The sequence below is a fragment of the Lissotriton helveticus genome, chromosome 4_1 (genome assembly GCF_964261635.1).
Source record: "Lissotriton helveticus chromosome 4_1, aLisHel1.1, whole genome shotgun sequence".
NCBI lineage: Eukaryota > Metazoa > Chordata > Amphibia > Caudata > Salamandridae > Lissotriton > Lissotriton helveticus.
In genome coordinates this window covers 1,516,699,654-1,516,724,206 of record NC_136063.1, presented here as the reverse complement: position 1 = coordinate 1,516,724,206, position 24,553 = coordinate 1,516,699,654, and positions in this window count along the sequence as shown.

Genomic DNA, 24,553 nt, shown 5'->3' with positions numbered 1-24,553 from the left:
TGAGCCTTGCTGGAGCTGCATCACAGTTGCGATGCAACTCTAGCAATGTATTACTTTTTCAGCACAGATGTGTTACGCATGTATGGTGTTTTTGTACCATGGTGCGCCACATTTCAAATGTGGGTGTTTCACTTTTTTATAGGTAATACAATGCATTCTGTATGCTGTAGCAGGAGGAGTACTACATGCTTGAATATTCTTCAGTGCTTATTTTCATTTCGTAAGTGGTATTGAGACCGACACAGAACTTCAATGGATCGGAGGGGCTGTTCCTGTGCATCTGGAGGACTGCCAGGCCGTTGCAGCAGTGGGAGTGAGGCCTCTTACAGGGGCGTAGCGCAGCTCCTTTTGATGCTCACAATTGCAGATAACAGGGTAGAGATGTCTGTGGAATTTATAGATGGTTAGTCACACTAGAGTGTGGGAGGCGCCCCTAGCACTTCATTACGGCACACAGGGGAGCCGTGTTGCACAGTTTGAGAATCAGAGACTTAGGAGATAAACCTTCATAATAGGAAGGCTTCTAAGTGATAAAAATCGCCGGTGCTTGGCGTTAAAAATATCACTGCTATCGGTGGAATTTTCCACGGTGTTAGTGCTTCAACAGAAATGGGAACACATATCTGATAGAAAAGTCTTTCAAAAGATGTTGAACGTTTTTCTCTTTTCAGAGTAGAAAAGATAGTGAGAGAAGTGGGTGGAGTGCTCCGTGTAAATTGCAGAATAGAAACTACTAAGAACCAATTGGAAGTGTTGTTTTCAAGTCACATGACTTCACATGCGCGTCTCAGGACGTGTACGTGGTGATAGTATCTGGTCACGTACGCCATTTGGAAGTAGCGGTATAATTCAGCGGAGTTTCAAAACGTGAAAAGGAGTAAATCCAAACACATCCGGATTTAATATATCTTCTGAGCTCGATTCAAGCATACAATTGTTAAAGTATAAAACCTTTTATATATTTTTTTAAAATACCAAGGTGTGTACATTCGGTCACACACGAAAGTTTAAAAAGACATTCGGTTCCATTTAATGAAAATTTTCATAATATTAAAAAAGAAGCCTAGGTTTAGTCTCTTTGACGTAGTATAAGTTCTTTGATGGGTCTATGAAGAAATTCAATAAGTTCAGATTGCAAAGTTTTCACGAAATATATAGGCGGGTGCGCGCAGTCGGTCGCGCACGAAAGCCTGGAAATGCGCTATCCATTTTATTGAGAACTGTTGCCGAGAGTGCGCACACCGGGTCGTGCACGAAAGTTTAGAAAGGCTATTTTTATTTACAGGCAAATTTTAATGCGTTGAAAAAAAGGCAAGGTACAGACTTTCTAATTCTGTATCGCTTTACAAGGAGTCTCTATGCAACTTGAACAGTGAAGAAAACGGCTTGTTTCCGAAAAAAATATTTCCAGAACTTTATTGACAAAAGTATAGGTTGTATACATGAGATATTTCTGAATTAGCATTTTAAAAACCAATGAAATTCACTGAAAAAAACCATAGGTTTTACACACGTTATAGTTAGGAAGTATCATTTACAAAACCTATGAAATTCACTGAAAAAACCATAGGTTTGACACCAGTTATAGTTAGCTGGAAATTTTACTGATATAAAACCAATGAAATTCCACGTTATAGTTAGTTGGACTCACTATAACTTGCGCGTGTAATGCACTGCTGATGACGTCACATATTACATCACTCATGACATCACTGATGACACCATCCTTGTGACACAGTGACAGACCTCCTTTCACTGTAATCTAACCCTTGAAACACATATTCAAAAATAGAAACTAACATTTTCAAAAAAATGGAGATACCCATACCAGTTACAACAACCAATTCAATAATTCCACCATCTATATACACATGCACTAATTCACCAACAGTTCTATATAGTCACTAATACATATATTCACTAATCATATGTAGTGATACACCTACACATCCTGTTACACACCGACAGTCATCCAAAAGTTATTCACACACATACTCACACATGCAAATAAACTATTGAACATCCATTTATTTGCATAAACAGCTATACACACACTACCACTTTACTGCTAAGGAAACTTACACATACTTACTCTCTTAAAAAATCACTTATAGAAACACATACTAATTTAAACAAGAACTCTTACAATCCCTCACTCTCACATATACTCACTTATATACATCAATATTCACATATACTAGATAAAAACATATGTAGTTACTGATAAAGACACTAATAAGACAGTCATTCACTCACTAACACAGACATATACACACTCATCCACCCATACAGTCCTGCACATATGCTGTCTTCAAAACACATACAAACAGAGACTCAGTCATTCTTGCATCTATGTACTAAGTAATACTCCCACCAAAGCATGCAAACACTCATACTGATACTAAGAAAAACATCTAATAACCTATATACATACACATGTACCTACTCATCAACTCATGCAGCCACTTATACACAAAGTGAATCACTAATACATATATTTAAACATCTAAGCATTACTCACTAATATATGTATTCACTAAGATATTCAATAATATATACATATATAACACATATTTATTTTTCAGAAAGACACACATTCACTGGATGGTGTCATAAGTGATGTCATGAGTGATGTAATATGTGACGTCATCAGCAGTGCATTACACGCGCAAGTTATAGTGAGTCCAACTAACTATAACGTGGAATTTCATTGGTTTTATATCAGTAAAATTTCCAGCTAACCATAACTGGTGTCAAACCTATGGTTTTTTCAGTGAATTTCATAGGTTTTGTAAATGCTACTTCCTAACTATAAAGTGTGTAAAACCTATGTTTTTTTCAGTGAATATATATATATATATATATATATATATATGTATATTGCCGCTCTCCACACACCAGTGCGCGGCACTCTCAGGCGGGTGCTGACAAGCGAGGGTGCACTCGCTAATCAATTGCCGCTCCCAACTCCAAAGCAGATCAACATCCACAGGAATAAAGCACTCGCGGGGCCGTTTGAATCAATTTATTGTGAAACAAACACAGCAACCAGCAAACAGACGCGTTTCGGTCGTAACCTTCTTCTATGTTTACCGAAACGTCACGACACCCGGAGCTGGAATGTACAGAACCTGGGAAGAAAAAACAATGAAATATTGGGCAAAAGCTCGCTTTTTTTTTCCGTAATCCCGCGCCCCGCACATGCCCACGCCTCCAGCACATGCCCACAGCACACGATATGAGACATGGCATGAAGGGCGGAACGTACCACACGCCCCCAGCATTTGTCACGCCCCCAGCACACGCCCACAGCACAACGCAGACATGCCCACAAGGGACTACTTTGCTGGCACAGTTCGTTTACATTTTAAATGTATATGGTGGGCGTCTGCATAGCCTATGTCCTTCTGCTGCAACTGCCCTTTCCAACGCAGTATTGGGTGTTGTGATTGGTGCTGTGGTTCCTGAGATTACCAGCCTCAAAGGTTTGGGCTCTCTCTTTATTATATTAGTATATATATATATATATATATATATATCTATATATATATATATATATATATATATATATTACCTACTGGCGGTCGCCAGTAGGTATATATAGTTAGGATTTTTTTCCTATGGGATTTTTGAAAATTCTATGTCGAATAACTTTGGCGTTTGAGGATGGAATTGGCTGAAATTTTCAGGAAAATGGAACATTTTGTTTCTGAGCAGCCCCTGAAAATTTGGGGGGGTTTCGTCAAGGGGGGGCCGAGAAAAAAGGGGGTCCCAAAACGCGTTTTTCCCATGCAATTTTCCATAGGGCGGTTGGACTCACTTTTAGCTCGAACGGCAGAATGGATTTCCACGAAACTTGGCAAAATTGTAGATATTGTTTACCCGATGTGCCTTTGCTAGGTCTCAATATATGTGCTCCAGTGGATTTTGATAAATTAACGTTCAAAAAAATATATATATCTGTAACAGCGCTCCGGTTAGCGCCCCGGTTCGCGTACCTGACGCGTAATGGAACTTCGCGAAGCGAAGCTGATTGGCTCTCCAGTGTCTGTCAACATTCTAAACAGTCCGGAGCAGCCGCCATCTTGTCTCTCGGTAGGATCGAGAGACAAGAGGTGAAGAAAAACGAAGGTGGAAATTAATGAAAGGGGGCAAGGTAGACCCCTCCTGACCCCCTAGGATTGATGAGGGGGCTATTAAAGGGTCCCGCGGGGCAAAAAAAAAAAAATCAGTTTTTTCGCGGTAGAGGCGCTACCCGGTACGCGAACCGGGTAGCTAACCGGTAGCGTAACGGGAGTCCGCCATCTTGTGTTTCGGTCGAATTTAATCACAAGATGGAGGAAAAACAATGTGGGAAATGGGTATAAGGGGGCACGGGAGACGTATCCTGACCCCCTAGGTTTTCTGAGGGTGGCTGAGGAGGCCCATATATGCGAGAAAAAAACACATTTTTTTTTTAATTTTCGCGCGGTTAGCGTCCGGTTCGCGTACCGGGTATCGTTCCGGATAGCGTAACAAGGGGAAAACCAAGGGAAACAGTAAAATAATATATTTAGAGTGCTTTGAGTTAGGGTAGCTCTGAATAGAGCTGTTGTGTTGTGTGGGTGATGAAAGTAGCAACATGTAGGTACCAATGAAGAGTCTAAAATTCAATGTACACCGTCTCCTCTGTAGATGTCTTGCATGTTCTAATATGGAATCCATACCATAGTCTGTCAGGAAAGCAGAAACAGATCCTTTGAGCACTCCCTGAGCACATAGTAATATTAAAATGTTGAATCTTTAACCATTAGTCTGAATTTTTTAAGTAATTACTCTACTATTATATCTTATATTTGGAAAAAAATAATAATGTCTCAAACTATTTTTTATTTATAAATAACATTTATTTATGTTAAATTTAAGAATTGTTGGAAATTTCGAGTAAAAGTTAATCTGGAATTTCTTCATCTTTATTTTCATGATTTGTCTCTTTTTTATCAAAATTGTCCATGAATTCTAAAAGTTGTTTGTCCACAGCCTCATTATAAAAATCATCTATGTCCTGTTGAATTTCTGATTGAAGTTTAGCTTCCGGAGCTTCTTTATCCATAATTGCTGTTAAGGTAGCATAAAAAGAGTGAGAGAAATAGAGTTTAAGTTAGAAACTTCTACATTTTTATTTTTTAATTAACGTGTACAACATAGTTCTGAGTTTTTAACAGTGAATTTATGTTTGGACAGTGTATGGTACAAGGCAGGAAGTAGAAATATAAAGTACAGCATGTGATGAACTCTAACTCAAACCATGACTACAACAGAGAAGCCTAAGTCAATCCATAACTATAACTGAGGGACAGTAAATAACTAACAGAAAACGTTTTAATAAAAATAACTTCAGGTGCACAACATATTTCCCCTTAGAAACTCTAACTCAAACCATGTCTAACTCAAACCATGACTACAACAGAGAAGCCTAAGTCAATCTATAACTATAACCGAGGGACAGTAAATAACTAACAGAAAACGTTTTTATAAAATTAACTTTAGGTGCACAACATATCTCCTCATAGAAACTATTAACTCACCTTTACAAAAGTGTCTAAGGTTTTGCCAGGAAATGCTCTTTAAATGTGCCTCAGGGAGTTTCAGTCAAAATGGCTGTCATTCCCTCTTATTTTTCATATATATTCATGTACCAAACCAATCAAATGACAGCACATAAAAATACAACTTGAAAGTTATGTTATCAATGGTTGGAAATGTCAACTCTTTCCAATGTGTTTTTGTCATGTAATTTACCTAAGGATATTTAGACAGGGCTAGAGCCTGAATGGCTCGATGGAATTCATTCAAATTTGGGGAAATGGTAGGGACTGGTATGCATTATGAACTATTTCAAATTTGGTGAAAGTGTCTGCAGTTCTTTCTTTGTAAATTAACCTTCCACCTTTTTTTAACTGCGTTTGCCATTGCGCCCCCCGGTTCGCAGACCGGGAAGCTAACCGATAGCGTAACGGGAGTTCACCATCTTGTGTTTCGGATGAATTTAAAAACAAGATGGAGGATAAAGAATGTTGGGAAAGGGTATAAGGGGGCACAGGAGACGTATCCTGACCCCCTAGGTTTTCTAAGGGTGGCTGAGAAAGCTCATATATGTCGAAAAAGAAAAACAAATTGAATTTTTCGCGAGGTTAGCTGCCGGTACGCGTACCGGGTAGCGAACCGGGAAGCGAACAAAAGTGAAAATTAGTGAAAAAAGGTACATTTGAAATTTTTAAAGAGTAATCATAGTTAAGGTAGCTCTGAAAAGAGCTTTTGGGTTCTGTGTAAGTTCTAGGTACTTATAAGTAGGTACCAATACATACTCTTAAATTCAGGATGAAAATTCTGTTCCCCTCATCTGAGAAGTGAACTCCATCTTCTCTGTAGATATCTTGCATGTAGTAACGCAAGTTATTGTTGTAGATGGAGCCCATTCCATGATCTCTCATGTAAGCTGAAACAGACTTATTTACATGCTTCCTCGATTTCTCAATTTGTGGACAAAATTGGTTGGACCACCTCCATTTCTGTCTTTGGCATATATTTGAATATACCAAGGCAGTTTGAGGAAAAAGTGCCATCAATTGCTCAAAGGTGTCCTTTAAAAACATTTCCAGACCTACCCCAGTCAAAGTGCCCAAGTCATTTCCTCCACAGTGCACAATTAACAGGTCAGGTTTTGGCAAATGCAAAAAGGTTTTCACCAAAGGTATCAATTGGTGACATCTTAATACTCTGTGGCCAATCCAGTTGATTTCCACATTTTGTAAATTGAGGTTGTGTAAATTTCTGTTATCAGCATACCTTTGAGCCCAGTGAATGTAACTATGTCCAACAATCCAGACAGAAAACATGGTGAGAGGAGGTTCTGTTGCAGTCAGATGAAGTGTGGGAATGAAATGGCAGTTGAAACAGTAGGAGTTTGTAATGAAAAAAACTGTGGAGTTTCTGTGCTAATGATTCAGTAGCAGTGATTGGTGGATTTTGATTGCTGAAAACAGAACATTAGGGTGCATGGATGAGTTCTTTGAAAGAAGTAATTTGAATGGTCAAGAAAAAATCATTTTATGAAAGATTGCACTGGATACGCAGGTGTACTGAGAGTTCAGAGTTCAATTGAAACATTGTTGTGTGAACTTGTAAACATGAGAGGTCTTTCAGGAGGTGGTTGCTATGGAAAATAGGCAGAAAGGGCAGAGGGGGGAAGGGTGTTGATTTGAAAAAAGTGAGGAAAAAGTTTTGATTGGGTGACATGAGAGATATGTGTGATGAATTACAGCATTTCTGTGCCTTTGTTGGTTGCAGCCTCTGGAGTGCATACCCTTTGCTCTGCTAAAGAAAAATTGGTGTGTGTCTGAGACTGTTTTGAAACTCAAAAAGTATTTGCTAAGGTGAGAAAAGATTCATTTAATTTAGATAGAGAATAGTATGCTTTAGGGAGAAAATTATGAAGAAAGTTGTGTATTTAAAATGTTGCTTTGTGTCAAGTGTTTTACAAATAGATTTTGTTTCTTTGAGTTTCATAGCCATGTTAAAAGTGACGCAAAAGTGGTGCAAGGGCCTTAAAAATACGCTTTCATGTGTGTTAGGGCATTTTAAGTCACTTCCCCATGAATCTGGGTGAAAAATTTGCTTACTTGGTGTGTTTAAAAACGTTTCTTGAAGTCAATTAGGTGTCTTGATATGTGCTGTTAGAGTTACATAGCCAGCATGGGGCATATTTAGAAGGACTTTGAGCCACTTTCACGTTATTTTCCCCATGTTAAAGGTGACGCTAAAGTGATGAAAGGGCCTTGTAAATACACTCTCATGTTTGAGCCACTTTCATGTTATTTTCCCTTTGTTAAAAGTCACGCAAAAGTGGTGCAAGGGCCTTGTAAATATGCCCCCATGTATGCTTGGCAAATTTAAGTACTGACAGGGTGTGCTTGTACATAGGAGCTGTGTTGTGTTTTCAAATTATGAGCAGAAAATGGTTTTAAAAAAAAAAAAAATGCTTTTTACATTTATGAGAAGGTCAAAATGGTGTCTGCTTCTTTAAATAAATATTTCACCTTCCACCATGAAAATGGGAGAATAATTTCCTTGTTTGCCGGTTTAAAAACACGTTTCTTGAAGTCATTAAGGTTTCACAATATGTTCTGCATGAGTTTCATAGTCAACATGGGGGCAAATTTACAAAGCTTATGAGCCACATTCACGTCATTTTCCCCACGTTAAAAGTGACTTTAAAGGTGGTGCAAGGTCCTTGTAAATACGCCCTCATGAGTGCTTTGCAAATTTAAGTCATTTCCCCGTGGTGCAAGGTCCTTGTAAATACGCCCCCATGTGTGCTTGGCAAATTTAAGTACTGACAGGGTGTATTTGTACATAGGAGCTGTGGTGTGTTTTCAAATTATGACATGAAAATGGTTCATAAAGAATGCTTTTTACATTTATGACAATGACAAAAAGGTGTCTGCTTCTTTAAATAAATATATCACTTCTCACCATCAAGCTGGGAGAATAATTTCCTTGTTTGTCGGTTAAGAAATCGTTACTTTACGACATTTAGGTTACACAATATGTACTGCTAGAGTTTCATAGTCACTATGATGATAATGAAATATAATTAGAAGTGTGTAGGAGGCATGGAGAAACTGAGGCTTCTGTAAGTGTCAAGGGAGGTGAGTAATGTACATTGCTCTGTTGCATACAGTCCTCATCTTCTGCGTACTCTTGGATATGCTAGACTACATCTGCACAATGAGATACCTAAGCTGGGGAAATACAGGTGATGGGATTGTGAAATGAGCAAAAATATTTGCACGTTTTTCAATTATATCACCTGTGTTTCCTAACATTACGAATCACATTGTGTAGATGAGGTTTAGGCCTGTCCAGGGAGACAGAGGAGGTCTGGCCTTTGTTCAAGAGTGTAGTGGACATGACTCACTTCGTTGGTAGGCCTGCACATGTATTATCTCCTCTGTACTCTTCAACAAGCCTAAATTTCATGTGTAACCCTGAGTAGGCCTCACCTCAAACAAACCTCTGGATAGGCCACACCTTATCGGCATCCTGAATCAATCATTTAAAATGTTAGGAGCAGATTTATGATGGCCGTGCGCCTCTTTTGCGCCGCCGTTGGGTCACTTTTGTGACGTAGCAGCGGTGCAAAAGATGCACCATGTTGCAAGATAGGCCTCACTTCATCTGCAACAAGATACCGTCAGTTTAAACTGTATACTTTTAGGACTGTGTAGGGGGCATGGAGAAGCTGAGGCTTCTGTAAGTGTCAAAGTTGTTGCATACAGTGCTCACCTTCTGCGTACTCTTTGATATGCTAGACTACATCTGCACAATGAGATACCTAAGCAAAGGAAACACAGGTGATGTGATTGTGAAATGAGCAAAAAAAATTGCACGTTTTTCAATTACATCACCTGTGTTTCCTAACATTACGAATCACATTGTGCAGATGAGGTTTAGGCCTGTCCAGGGAGACAGAGGAGGTCTGGCCTTTGTTCAAGAGTGCAGTGGACATGACTCACTTCATTGGTAGGCCTGCACATGTATTATCTCCTCTGTACTCTTCAACAAGCCTAAATTTCATCTGTAACCCTGAGTAGGCCTCACCTCAAACAAACCTCTGGATAGGCCACAACTTATCGGCATCCTGAATCAATCATTTAAAATGTTTGGGGCAGATTTATGATAGCCATGCTCCTCTTTTGCGCCGCCGTTGTGTCACTTTTGTGACGCAGCAGCGGTGCAAAAGATGCACCATGTTGCAAGATAGGCTTACTTCATCTGCAACAAGATACCATCAGTTTAAACTGTATACATTTAGGACTGTGTAGGGGGCATGGATAAGCTGAGGCTTCTCTAAGTGTCAAAGTTGTTGCATACAGTGCTCACCTTCTGCGTACTCTTTGATATGCTAGACTACATCTGCACAATGAGATACCTAAGCAAAGGAAACACAGGTGATGTGATTGTGAAATGAGCAAAAAGAATTGCATGTTTTTCAATTACATCACCTGTGTTTCCTAACATTACGAATCACATTGTGCAGATGAGGTTTAGGACTGTCCAGGGAGACAGAGGAGGTCTGGCCTTTGTTCAAGAGTGCAGTGGACATGACTCACTTCATTGGTAGGCCTGCACATGTATTATCTCCTCTGTACTCTTCAACGAGCCTAAATTTCATCTGTAACCCTGAGTAGGCCTCACCTCAAACAAATCTCTGGATAGGCCACACCTTATCGGCATCCTGAACCAATCATTTAAAATGTTAGGGGCAGATTTATGATGGCCGTGCGCCTCTTTTGCGCCGCTGTGCATCACTTTTGTGACGCAGCGGCGGCGCAAAAGATGTGCTATGTTGCGACATATTTACAACTTGATGCATCTAGGCAGATGTGTCACTCTGTAAAGTCCTGCGCCACATGAAACCTGCGTCAGGTTTCATGTGGGCGTTTTGTTGCAGGGTGGGCATTCACTTGCATGAAAGCCCTGTAAAACTAACACAGTGAAATTTACAAGATTTCACTGAGTCAGCTTTATGGCATTGCTGAATCAAATCCTTATGCCTGTTTGAAACAGGCATAAGGAGTGACGCACCATGCAATGTGTGGCTTGCCCCTGTGCATTGCAGTAGTCATGTCGCGCTTGCGACATGATTCCTGCAATGCGCCGCTTTTGCGGCACAGATGCGTGACGCATCTGTGCTGTTTTTGCTCCATGGTGCTCCGCATTGTAAATGCGGCACACCATGGGTGGCAGAGCAGCGGCGCACGTTAACTGGTGCATCCCTGGGGATGCGCCAGTTAACATAAATCTGCCCCTTTACATTTAAGTATGAGCAGGGGAGACAGAGTCGGTGAGGCTTATCCAAGGTTAAGAAGAGATGAGTCCTGCTCACTGAAAACTTGGACATAGGCCTCACCTCCTCAGCATCGCTGGACATCGCTAAATAATATCTGCAAAATGTTACTCTTGTTAAACAATTTTACTATTATAGTCTCTGAGATTTGTCTCTTACTATGCAACATCTCATTGTTGTTCTCTTTCTTTAAAGATAACGACAACATCAACCATGAGTGATAATGAGCAATCTGTTGATCTCGATCTTATCATTGAACTTGTCATTGAAACGTCAGTGGAAGTAGATTCCTTGGATGATTTATATCCTGTGGATGATGAAGAATATGATGAGGATGCTGATTTGTCAGAATTGTATGACATAGGGTGGGCAGCTGACCTGCTCGAGCCTATTAAACTATAAAGACTTTTAAAAATAAATTTAAGTTACTGGATATGAAAAGTAACCATGTTAACCGTTTTATTTAAAATTAAATACAACTTCAAAAACAGCTTGTGTGAAGTGTCTTTAATAAAATAGTGAAATATGCTAATAAAATTAGTTCAGATTCACATATAAAAGAGCACAGGTCAAATGTAGAAGCATTCCATTTCTTTGCTACTATTTGTGAGTTTTAAATTTGTCAAAGCACTAAAAATTATTGCATGTAGAATTGACAACTAGTGTGTTAATTTTTTGACGACTGTCATTGATTTACAGTTTGGTAATAGTGGTTAATAACATTTTTTATTATATTTTACCACAGATTCAACTGCAGATCATTTGAAAATTAAACCATGCCTTCGAGGCAAAGAAGGAGAAAGGCTACAAAACGTCAAACACAGCAGCTTACTACATGCTTGCAGCAGTCCTCTACAATAAAAACTCATCAAGTCACCAAAAAAGCTCCAGGTAAGACAACGAAATCTTTCCTAAGAAACATTTCCAGAAAAAAAAGTATCACTACAGAACATGTTTTAGTCCAGAAGAAGAGAGTCAATTTAAACAGGAAGGAAAGGCCCCTTAATAAAGTTAGTGGTAGAGCAGGAGAAAACTCTGTGAGTGCCGGTAGAAGGCACAATCAATTTAGGGACATTCGTACACGAATGTTCCGCAACAGGATAATTGTAAATTTGATGAAAAATGTAAAGAAAGGTCAACAGAAACTGGCTTTTTATAAGAAAAAGAAAAATGTTGAGAAAATTATTGATCAGGCTTTGGAAGTGAAGCGAAAGTTATTTATTTTGGTAATCAATAGAATTAGGAAACTAAACAAGGCAATTTATGAATTCAAAACAAATAGTAGATGGAAGAGAATAGTTAATCGTACAAATTTTTGTGAAGTATTTTCAGGAGAATGGATGCATAGTTCAAGTTGTGAGGCATTTTTCAATGAGGAGAGTTACTTCCAGGACAATGATTTGGTGCATGCAGTTGACACCAGTGGTCGAGCATATGAGGTGAAAGACGGTTGTCCAGTTGAAAAAGAAAAACTTGTGTCAACAGAGGCAGAAGAGGTGTTAGGTGATGAAGTTTTAGGGAGACGTCCTAAGGGTCCAGTGTACACCTGGAAGTGTAGTAGTATTTGCAGTGTGCGACAGGATTCCATCAATTTGCTTTGTGATTTTGTACGGACATTTAATAAGAAAAGTTTAAAACAGAAAATGAAGTTGTTGCAGGAATTAGATCCATGCAGAGTGAGAGAAGTGACAGGTTTACATGGTCATTCACTGGCTTGTCTTTCAAGGAGAGTATGCCAGAGTGTTTTTCATCATTTCAGGATGCTAGCAGTCCATCATAATAAAGTGAGGAAATTAGTGAGAATGTTGTATTTTGCTAAGAGTCCAGCAATTAAGCTTAAACAATTAAGCAGTGCTCTTTTGCATGGTTCTGAAGTAGATGTGAAGAATATTTGTGAAGAAATTGAGTTTTGTTACTTTGCAAGTAAAGAGGAGAATGTTGAAATTGACCCAGAAGAAGAAGGTAATGTGGAAGAGAGTGTACAGATTTCCAGTACAGATAATTTTCAGAAGGAAATTGCCACGTTTCAGGTGAAATCAAGTGAGAGGCCTAATTTCACTTGTGTGTGTTGTCGACACACTTATTATAAGAATCAGACTAAGTTAGTGGATGTATATGCAAAAAGTGAAAGTAAAAATAATAGTGAATGGAAGGATTTCGCAACATACTTGATGGTAGAAAATTGTTTTGATTTGGGATCGGATCAACGTGTGTGTACTTATTGTTGTAACAAATTAAATCAAAACCAGATGCCTGCTAGAGCGGTTCATAATAATCTAGAATTGGTTGACATTCCTTCTGAATTGAAGGATGTAAATACTTATGAATCTATTTTGATTCAAACTGTCCATCCCTTTCAGGCTATTGTACGAATGGAGCCAAAGACAGGGAAATTGCCTCCATCAGATTTACAGAGAGGATTAAAGGGAAGAGTTGTTTATTTGCCTCTAGATTTGAAGAAAAACATTAATACAATTGGAGTAGAGAAAGTGGAAGAGGAACCTCTGGTTATCTTAGTTAATGGGGTTCCGACAAAGAGTAAGAAAATCTGGCAAGATTTAGTGGATGTTAGGAAAGTCAAAAAGGCAACATTGTATTTGATGAAAAACAATAAGTACTACAAGAATGTATATGTTGCAGAAGAGGAAGTAAGTGAAGAAGAGGACAGCGATTTGTGTGCTGGACAAATTGAGAAAGTAGAAGCCTCTAAAAATGAAGAAATATATGAACATTATAGTGTTCATCCTTTGCATTCCAAGAAAGTCATGGGGAATGCTATTGAGTTGTTTCAAATGAAACAAGCCAAAGGGAGTCCCATTAGTGTTTGGGAGGAAAGTTTGGAAGCTCGGTGTTTCCCACAGCTATTTCCAACAGGTCAAGGAGGAAGATATGATGAGCGACCTGATCAAATTCCTGCTTCTGAATACCGGACTTTACGATTGTATGCAGAAGATCCTAGGTTTCGTCAATGCATTCCCTATTTGTTTCATCTACTGTTTGAAAGCGATCTGTCTGGACTGTCATATGCAGTGAACCACATCTTGAAAAGTGGTGTACAGATGCAAAATATCTCGGCAAGGGACTTTATGGATAAAGTCAATGTGCAAGGCAGTATTTTGGATTCTCACCTGATTAATCTCATGGCATGTCAGCGTGGTACTAATGAGTACTGGTACCGTCGTCATGGCGATTTAAAATGTATGCTGAGGAACTTAGGAACTCCCACATGGTTCCTCACTCTCAGCTGTGCCGAGTATGGCTGGGAAGACTTACTTGAATTTCTACGAGAGGCAAATGGAAACATTGAAAATATCGAATTCAAGACACCCGGAGAACTGTGCTCTTTGGATCCAGTGAATGTATGCAGGTACTTCAATCATAGATTTGAAGCTATGATGTCTTTCATCATGAACAAGAAAAATCCACCTCTTGGAGAGGTGTTGGATTTCTTCTGGAGAAAGGAGTATCAAGCAAGAGGTGCTCCTCATATACATATGCTGCTATGGATCAAAGATGCACCCAAATTTGGAACAGATCCGGATGACTTAGTGATGAGTTTCATAGAACAGTATTCTACATGTGCTGTTCCAAAGACAAAGGAAGACAAAAGCCTAAGAGAACAAGTTTTACGATTTCAAAGCCATCGTTGTGGAAAGTACTGTTGTCGTAAATTCAGAAACAAAGACAAGTTCTACACAAAATGTCGTTTCGGCTTTCCACTACCGGTGATTTCTAAAGGAAGAGTGAACAGTTTGATGTCTTCGCTGCGACATAATGTGACGAGGAAATCACCCAAAAATACATACAATTTGAAAAGAAACGAAGAGTCCAAGTACATCAACGACTACAACCCAGTGATTTTGTCCATGTGGAATGCTAACATGGATATACAGTTTGTGGCTGATAACTGTATGGCTGTGGCTCGGTATGTGACATCTTACATCACAAAAAAAGAAAAGACAGAATTGAAGGATATGTGGGAGGACATTTCCCATGAAAAGAGCCTCAGTAAGAAGTTGTACAGTTTCAGTCTGAAGATGTTGTCGCATCGAGAAATCGGAGCTTACGAATGTTCTGACCGGTTATCTTCAGCAAGTCTCTATGCCAAATCTAGGAGTATCATTTGGGCGAGTCTTGGTCTTGCTGCAACACGTAATCGAGTTCTGAAACCTGTACGGGAAATTGAGTATTTGGCGGAAAAGGAGCCAAACAGTACAGATATTTTGAAGACCAACATGTTGGATACATATTATCCAAATAGAAGCAGTCACCTCGAGAATGTTTGTCTATATGAGGTTCTACAAAATTACATATTCAAGAGGAACATCAAAGAAGATATTGATAAAGGAGTTTATGCTGTAATTGGAAGTGAGGGATGTCTGGTCAAGCAAAGAAAATGCCAATTGGTAAATCATCGAAAATTGAGTGGCGAATCTCCTGAAAGAAAAGAGTTTTTCTATTTAGCTCTTTTGCAACTTTTCAAGCCTTGGCGTGCAGAAGAGGAACTGCTTGGAGATTTCCTCTGTTACGAAGACTCTTTCAATGCAGCCAAGGAGACCATAGAATGTCCTGTTTTTCCAAAATATCTAGAAATGTTGAATGCGGAAATCGAGCAGGAAGCAACAATTGCAGCCGAGATTGCTAGAGACAGTTCTCAGGACAGTCAGAGTTCTGTTTTATAGAGTCAGGATCCACTAGGAGGACCAGTTATCGAAAATGAAGCTGCCACTGCCATGATTGAAGTGGAAAGAGCCATGGCACATGCTCAGGAGGATGCGGTTAACTTAGAAGATTTGGAAAGACAACTCAACGTTGAGCAGAGGAAAATATATGACGAAGTTACCAACCAAATTGATCATGGATTAAGTCATGAGAAGAAAGAGTGCTCATGTACGTCGTTGAAGCCTGTCCGACTGTACGTGAGTGGAGAAGCAGGAACTGGAAAAAGTTTCCTCATTAAAGCAATTTCATGTTATTTGCAGAAAAGGACTGAGTCATCGCTGTCTTGTGTTGTCACCGCTCCAACTGGACTGGCAGCACATAACATTAAAGGTATTACTTTGCATCGTCTACTGATGCTGCCAGTGGAGCATGATAACAAATTACAATACCACAAGTTATCTGGAGATGCTTGTTGTGAAGTTTCAAGAGTCTTGAGGAAAATGAAACTTCTTATCATTGACGAAGTAAGCATGGTTTCCAATGTCATGCTTGCCTTTGTGCATTTGAGAATGCAAGAAGTTCTTAAAACAGAGTATGATGTGTTATTTGGTGGCAAACACATCATTGTTTTCGATGATCTTCTGCAGCTGACACCAGTGAAAGGACAACCAGTGTTTAAACTACTTACACATGAAGATACCAGGAAGTGCCTAGGGAGCATTGGCAATGTTAATATATGGTTAAACTTTAATTATGCTGAACTGCGTGAAAATATGCGTCAAGCGAAGGATGAAGATTATAAGAATATTCTACAAGATGTTAGAATCGGAAAAGTGACCGAGCATGGGAAAGAAGCTTTACATGCACGATTACTGTCAAATTTGTATCCAGAAGAAGACGTTCTGCCAGAGAATATTTTTCGGAAAATTACTGAGAAGAAATCTGGAATATGTTTGATGCCAACTCTAGCAGAATGTGCCATCTTCAACAACAAAATGTTGAATTTAGAAAACCAAGAGATTGTGAAACTGGAAACTATAGACAGAATAGAGCATATGGGAGCAACAAATATTTTGTCTGAGAATTTGAAATCTAAATTGGATTCATTAGAGAAGACTATATCGAAAACTGCTGGTTTTGAAAAGACTCTGAATGTGTGCTTAAATTGCCGTATCATTTTGAGAAGGAATTTACATGTTGACAGAGGTCTGGTAAATGGATCAATGGGTAATGTTGTTGATTTTGAGAAATACAGAAATAGAGATGGAATTGAATTTATAAAAATTAAATTTGATGGCATTGAGTAAGTACAGCTAATTGGTCGTTGCTCTGCTAGGTTTTTGCTTGTAAAAGACTTATATGTTCGCCGTAAGCAGTTTCCTGTTTGCTTGACATATGCGGTGACAATCCATAAATCACAAGGTTTAAGTGTAGACAGTGCATTGGTGAATATTGGCAGTTCTGTGTTCAAGGAGGGTATGGCATATGTGGCATTGTCACGAGTCAGAACTTTATCGGGATTGTACTTGATTGAGTGTGATGTCACAAACATTTGTGCGGATCTAGATTGTGTTAAGGAATACAATAGGTTAAGAAGAGAGTATGCGCCACATTTGCCTCAATATCCTTTGTTTGAGAAACGTGTGGTAGGCCGTAAACGAAGAAATGTGACCAATAGTAGGGAGGTTGTAGCAAAAAGACGATGAACCCGAAATTATAAGCAGAAAGAAAATGGATTCTGTTGAAGATGTTGTTGGTTTTCAATTTGAAAATAGTTCTGGTGTCAACTGCTATGCTAATGTAGTGGTTAATGTTGTCTTTTTCCTAGAAACTTTAAAAGAACAGATTGTGATCAATTCGGATCAAAGTTTTTGCTGTTTACTGAACTGTGTGTTAGAGAAATGTAGCACTGATAGAACAAAAATAGAAAGTGTGTCTGAAATTCGAAATCTGTTAGACAAATGTTCAGGTCAAACGCAATTCTCTCAAAATATTCAGCAAGATTGTCAGGAGTTTTTAATGTATATGCTTGATGTATTGCAAGATGAAGGTGTAGATGTAGATCATCTGTTTGGCCTTTCTTATCAATGGCAGCATGACTGCGAGAACTGTAGGGTATCAAGTACTACTAGTGTAGACTCAGAAAGATTTATATATTTAACTTTGCCAGACAATAAATCAGTGTCCTTTAATAAGCTAGTAAAAGCAGCCGATCAAAACATGGAGTGTAGCCAATGTAAGTCTGCAATGCTGTCCACATTATTTATACGAACATATGGCCAGTATGTCATTTTAATGTTCCAACGATGTAGGCCTGATGGAACAAAATTGACAACTTTAATAAAAAATGTTGTGGCTTCGCAGTTGTCAATATCAGGAAGGACTTTTGTAACTGCATCAATTATATATCATGACGGTCCTTCAACAACATCAAGACATTACACAGCTTATTTGAAGTATGGAAACGGCTGGTCATTCTGCAATGATTCTGTTTTAACTTTCAAAAAAAGATTGCCTTTTGACCTTAAAAATTCTTACCTGGTGTTTTTACAACCAAAATTTTAGGGAAGGAATCACGGGATTTGCTCTGAGGAATTTCAAGAGGTTCTAATGGCTCCTACACTATTTGGCCTTGAGGATAAGTGTAGTACAGAGTGAAAAGTTATCTTTGAGTTTTAAGTAGTTCCTGAAAAAAAAGAAGGTTTTCTTACAGAAAGTGGTGGGCACGGATTAGTTAAAGGACAACAGAGTATTTCCCAAAGCAAACGGTGTTCTTACCATAACAATTGATGTCATGGAAAAATAACTGCACTTTGAATGAGTTCAGAAAAACTGTTTCTTTTAATAAGTTAATTCAAGCAGCCAATCAAAACATGGAGTAGAGGTAATGTAAGTCTGCAATGCTATCCACATTATTTGTACAAACTTTTGGTTATAATGTCATTTTAAAATTCCAACTATATAAACCTGATGAAAGTAAGTTTTCAACTTTAATTACAAATGTTGTGGCTACACAGTCGTTGATTTTAGGAAGAACATTTGTAACTGCAGCTATTATATGACATGATGGTCCTTTGACAACATCCGCTTATTACACAGCTTATTTAAAATGTAAAAAAAAGCTGGTGTTTCGGAAATGATTCCCATTTGACTATGAAACAATGTTGCCTTTTGACTTAAAATATTCTTACTTTGTGTTTTCAGAAGAGAGAATTTAGGGTAGGTAACTGGCCTATAATGATTCTAGGAGTTGATATAATTTTATGTACCGTTTTAAATTGCTTTGTGATTAACAGTGATCAAGAGAATTAAATAATTGTAGTAGTCATAGAGGTAGTGTAAGTGTGCCTCATAGTAAGCAGTATCAGTGTCATAGGCAATGTGGAATATGAGTGAGCAAGAAGGGTGAGATATTACTAGTATAGGATTGTGAAAGTGATCTTGAACGTTTTCTTTCTGAAAGTTGTGGAAAAAGAAAATGACCGGATTTGCTTAGAAGAATTCCAAGAGTTATAAATGGCTCTTACACTATTTGGCCTTGAGGAGAAGTGCGGTAGAGAGCGAGAAGTCATTTATTGTATGTAACATATTTGTCAAAACGATGGAGCTTTTCTTTCAGAAAGTGGCGGGCAGAAAATAGTAACAGCACAACAGAGTATAAGCTGTTCATAGGACATCCTTCGACGTCATGGAAAGTAAGTTACTTTTGAGGAGTTCTGATTTCTGATTGGTTATGTTATATGGGTTTTTTAAACACAATCATTTTGATTGTGGTTTTTTTCCCCGCTGTTATATGATGAATACCTTCAACTCACTGTTTTTAGTGAAATTTGATATATTCTGAGAACAGCAAAAATAAACCATTTAACATGTATAATTAATTCTGTACTTTGTATAGTGAATTTTAATTTGTACTCGTCTTGTCTCATGCCCACTCATCTTTTACTACCTTTTATCAATCCTCTTTACATACTCACATTGCCTTTTGTTTTATTCTCTTTCACCCTTGTTCTCTAACTCCACTTATCTTTCAACCTTTGTTTCCCTATTCCAACTCTGCTTTTATCTTTTCTCCCTTGCACCATTTTCCAGCTTTTAGACCCTCTGCTTCGCTTGTCTTTTCCATCTTTCCTCCCTTTGTTTTCTAAATTAAATATTTTTGGGTTCTCCTTATTTGGTGCAATCAGTTAGTATAACTCACCCTGACTCATTTATCTTTCTTTGTTGCCTCACTCAGTCTGTATCTGACACTCTTTCCTTCACTTCCTCTGTCTCCTCTTTCCCTCACTCTCTTTTCCTTATTCACCCTTTCCTTATATAGTTTACCTTACTCACTTTCTTTTAGTAGCTTACACAACTTCAATTTAGTTTTCTCTTCTATCCTTCTTTTCTGTCACTGAAAGTATCTTCCTTTTTTTTCTCTTAGTAATTTACTCTATTACAATTTCTTTTTGTCTCTGACTGTCCATCACCGTTTCTTTCTCTTTTTTTCTGCATGTTTATCTCTAACTTTATTTCTTTGTAAAATTGGATGATTTGCAATCTTTTCCCTTGTCTTTTCTAATTTTTAAATACATGTTTTAATATTTTTTAAATGTTTGTTCTTTCTTTCACAGATTGAAAGTATAAAAATAACAAGTGACTAAGTTAACGACAATTATAAGGTAAGTGTTTTGTACTCTTTTCGTTACATTTCTATCACATTTAACCTCTATTAGTTCCACTGCTTCATTTCTTTAACCCTCAGTTTCCTGCCTTTGCTACTTGCCTCATTCCTTTTTCTATTACTTACTTACTCTACTCCTTCCACTCCTTTTCTCAGTCCCTCTGTTCTCATAGTTCCTCACTCCTGTTCACTCACTCCGTCTCTATTACTCTCACTGTCTCTGACTCATCACTCTTTCACTACTTGTTCATTATGCTTTCTCCCTGTAGTTCAAGCACACTATGTTATTTACATTTCTTTGCTGTTTCAATTATTCCTTTTCTGTCACTTCTTCTTTTCTGCTTTCTGTTTTTTCTCTCTGTTATTCCACATGTTTTAACCTTAGTCACTGTCATACATCTTGTTTTAATCCTATTTACTTTCGCTCACTGTTTTCTTATCACTTTCCCTCAGGGTTGTTCTTTTATTCCGGTTCTATCCCTACCTCTCATTCCACATCCTTTACTGTTTTTCTTCTAAATTTGAACATACACTCACATTCTCTAAGAAACTCTTGTTTATTATTCTTCTACTCTCCTTTTTTTCTTTCATTTCCTTATCTATTTTGTTTTTCTCAATTATATCCTCTTACATCTTTTCTTTGGTAAATAGATCTATTAAACAGTATCTCTGTGTTACTACCTCTAGCTGTCTATCTTTTAACATTACTCTCTGTTTCCTTCCCTTATACTCACTCTTCCTTTTTTTTTAAAAAAAAATTCTGTTTCGCTTCCGGTTCGCGTACCGGAGCGCGAACCGGGAAGCGAATCAAAAGAAATAGAGGTTGCCAGAGTGCTAAACATTCTAGCAATTTTTTATAAATGGGAGGTAGTTCTGAAAAGAACTTTTTTTTATTGTTTTTGTTGTTTTATATTTTTTTAATTATTTTTCTGAACAGTTTTTTACTTTTTTTGTATTTTTTGGAACGGTTTTATATTTTTTTTGTTTTTTTGGGGGGGGGAAACGAAAATCATTCATTACAAAGGGCTCAACAGGAGCAACAAAAAAAAAAGATAATTTATTTTCTGGGGCGTTTTGTACATTTATGATTTTTAATAGCTCTGTTGATTAAATTTATGCTAATCTCCCTATAGCAAATTATTTGGCCGCAAAAAATACAGAATTGCTTCACGTCCCCGAAGTTCATTTGGATGTTTGGGACCGTCTCCCTCGCCTCTAGTCCCGTCACTGCCTGATCGGTTGATGTACTGGCCACAGGAGGGGGATTATCCTGCAGGTCACGTACCTGCGCAGCACGATAATTTATAGGGTGCCACCTCTCCATGTGCCGATGCATGGTGTAATTCCCAAAGCTGTACTTTTTATCAGTCCCTCTGGACAGAACTTTGTCACAGATCAGACATGTGACATAGCGGGCATTTACTTTTTTTTGGCCCCGGGGAAATGTATAAAATTGCCAGGTATAACTATCCTTCAGATGGGACCTCCTTGGCTCTTCAGGCAAAAACTGCCTCCTCCCTTGCTCCTCTTCCTCTTCTTCCTCTTCCTCCTCCTCTTGATTAAGAATGACCTGAGGAGGTGGTCCATCCTTTTTTGGTGGTGGTGGTGGTGGTGGATTGGCTCCAGCAGCTGCAGCTACAACACTTGCCATTTTAGAAAAAATGTAAAGTAGGTCTTCCTCTCACAAAGATGAAAGTCAGAGTGAGGAAACAAGGAGGGGTTTTCATCATTTGGGAAAAAAGTGTTCTAAACCAATGAAAAGTGTTATTTTTAGGTCACATGACCTAGCCTTACATCATTAGGAAACCAAAAGTGAAATGAACCAATAGAAAGTTTTATTAACAAGTCACATGACCTGTTACGCTTACGTTACGCGCTCCGCGCCGCGCCCCGGATCGCTTCCGGAGTCCTGGGCTTCGCGCCTCGGTTCGCGCACCGGAGCACTTCCGAGTGCGCTAACGCGGCGCGTCATAAGACGCATTACGCGGCAACGCGATACGTCGCGCTTACGCGACGCGTAACGATGTTTTTTCGATCGCGGGAGTTGCGCTAACTAAACGTTTCCCGGTGCGCGGATCGGGTCGCGGCACCAAATTGAGCTAACGGGAAGCTACCCGGTGCGCGGACCGGTAGAGAAACAAAATTTTTTTTTTTTTTAAATTAAAGACATAAAAAAATTAAATAAGATACATATAAAATATCTTTTTCCTTTAAAAAAAGAAAATATTTTACACCATTTGATATTTGCTATTAAAAAACCATTGAAAATCACTGAAAAAACCAAAGGTTATAGACTATATATAGGTAGGAATTAGCATTTACAAAACCTTGAAAATTCACTGAAAAAACCATAGGTTATACAACATATATAGTTAGGAATTAGCATTTACAAGACCTTATTTTACTCACACAAAACCATTGAAATTCGCATATATAGTTAGTTGCACTAACTATATATCGCGCACCCGCAATCCACTGCTAATCATGTCACATATTACATCATTCATGACATGGTCAGTGACATCACTGATGACATCTCAAATGACATCACTGATGACATTACTGATGACATCTCAAATGACATCACTGATGACATCACTGATGACATCTCATTTGACATTACTGATCACATCACTGATGACATCATTCATGTGATAATACGATGAACCTCTTCAGACTCTAATATAACCTTAGATACACTCAGTGTAAACAGACACTCACAGACTGTCACTCATCCATGAAGTTACACACACACCTAGTCAGTCATGCAAAGAATCAATCACACCTCCATTTTCTCAACTATACAGTTATACACACCTTACTTATTCAAACATATACTAACACATATTTACTCTCTTATACAATCCTGGATACAAGTTCACAATGATCCATACAGCCACTCACACATTCACTGGCTCTTATGCACAGTTATTTATATATGTCAACTCTCACATGTACTGGGTTTTACATATGTACTTACTTTGACATGTAGCACTGAGATATCCATTCACTCACAAATACACTCATGCACACAGTCAACCGCCCATACAGCTGTTTCCACATGCACTTTTGAACCCATACATCTAGTGAATCAACTGCTCACACATCTATGCACAGAGTCATACATCTCCCAGCCACCCACACACACACTCAGTCTCCCATACAAATACTTGGGCAACCAATCAATAACCCATATAGTTACTCATATAGCTAATGATCAACACAAGCAGCAGATTACAGAACAACAGACATAATGATGCACAAATTAAGACAGTTTAGTCACTAACCCATGCACTCAGTGAGACACATTTAATCACTCACTCATACAGTCAGTCATGCACCTACTAAATCCTTCATCCAGACACTTATAAATCCACTCATTCTTCAATATGTAAGACATATTTTAACTTTACAGAAACATACAGTCACTAGATGTAGTCATCAGTGATGTCATCAGTGATGTCATTTGAGATGTCATCAGTGATGTCATCAGTGATGTCACTGACCATGTCATGAATGATGTAATATGTGACATGATCAGCAGTGGATTGCGGGTGCGCGATATATAGTTAGTGCAACTAACTATATATGCGAATTTCAATGGTTTTGTGTGAGTAAAATAGGGTTTTGTAAATGCTAATTCCTAACTATATATGGTGTATAACCTATGGTTTTTTCAGTGAATACATATATATATATATATATATATTCACTGAAAAAACCATAGGTTATAGACCATATATAGTTAGGAATTAGCATTTACAAAACCTTGAAAATTCACTGAAAAAACCATAGGTTATAGACCATATATAGTTAGGAATTAGCATTTAGAAAACCTTATTTTACTCACACAAAACCATTGAAATTCCATATATAGTTAGTTGCACTAACTATATATCGCGCACCCGCAATCCACTGCTGATGATGTCACATATTACATCATTCATGACATGGTCAGTGACATCACTGATGACATAACTGATGACATCATCTAGTGTCTGTCTGTTTTTGTAAAGTTTAAATACGTTTTACATATTGAAGAATGACTGGATGGATGGAAGACTGAGTGTGTGTGTGGCTGGCTGGGAGGTGTGTGACGCTGTGCATATCAATGTGTACTTGTATCAGTGATTGTATAAGAGAGTAAGTATGTGTTAGTATATGTGTGAAAAGTATGGTGTTCTGTGTTTAACTATAGATGAGGAAATCGAAGTGTGATTGATTCTTCACAGGACTGACTAGGTGTATGAGTGCATATGATAGTGTTCTAATAATAACTGACTGTATGTATGAGTAATTGTATGGGTGAATGAGTGAATGTGTGTGTAGACGTA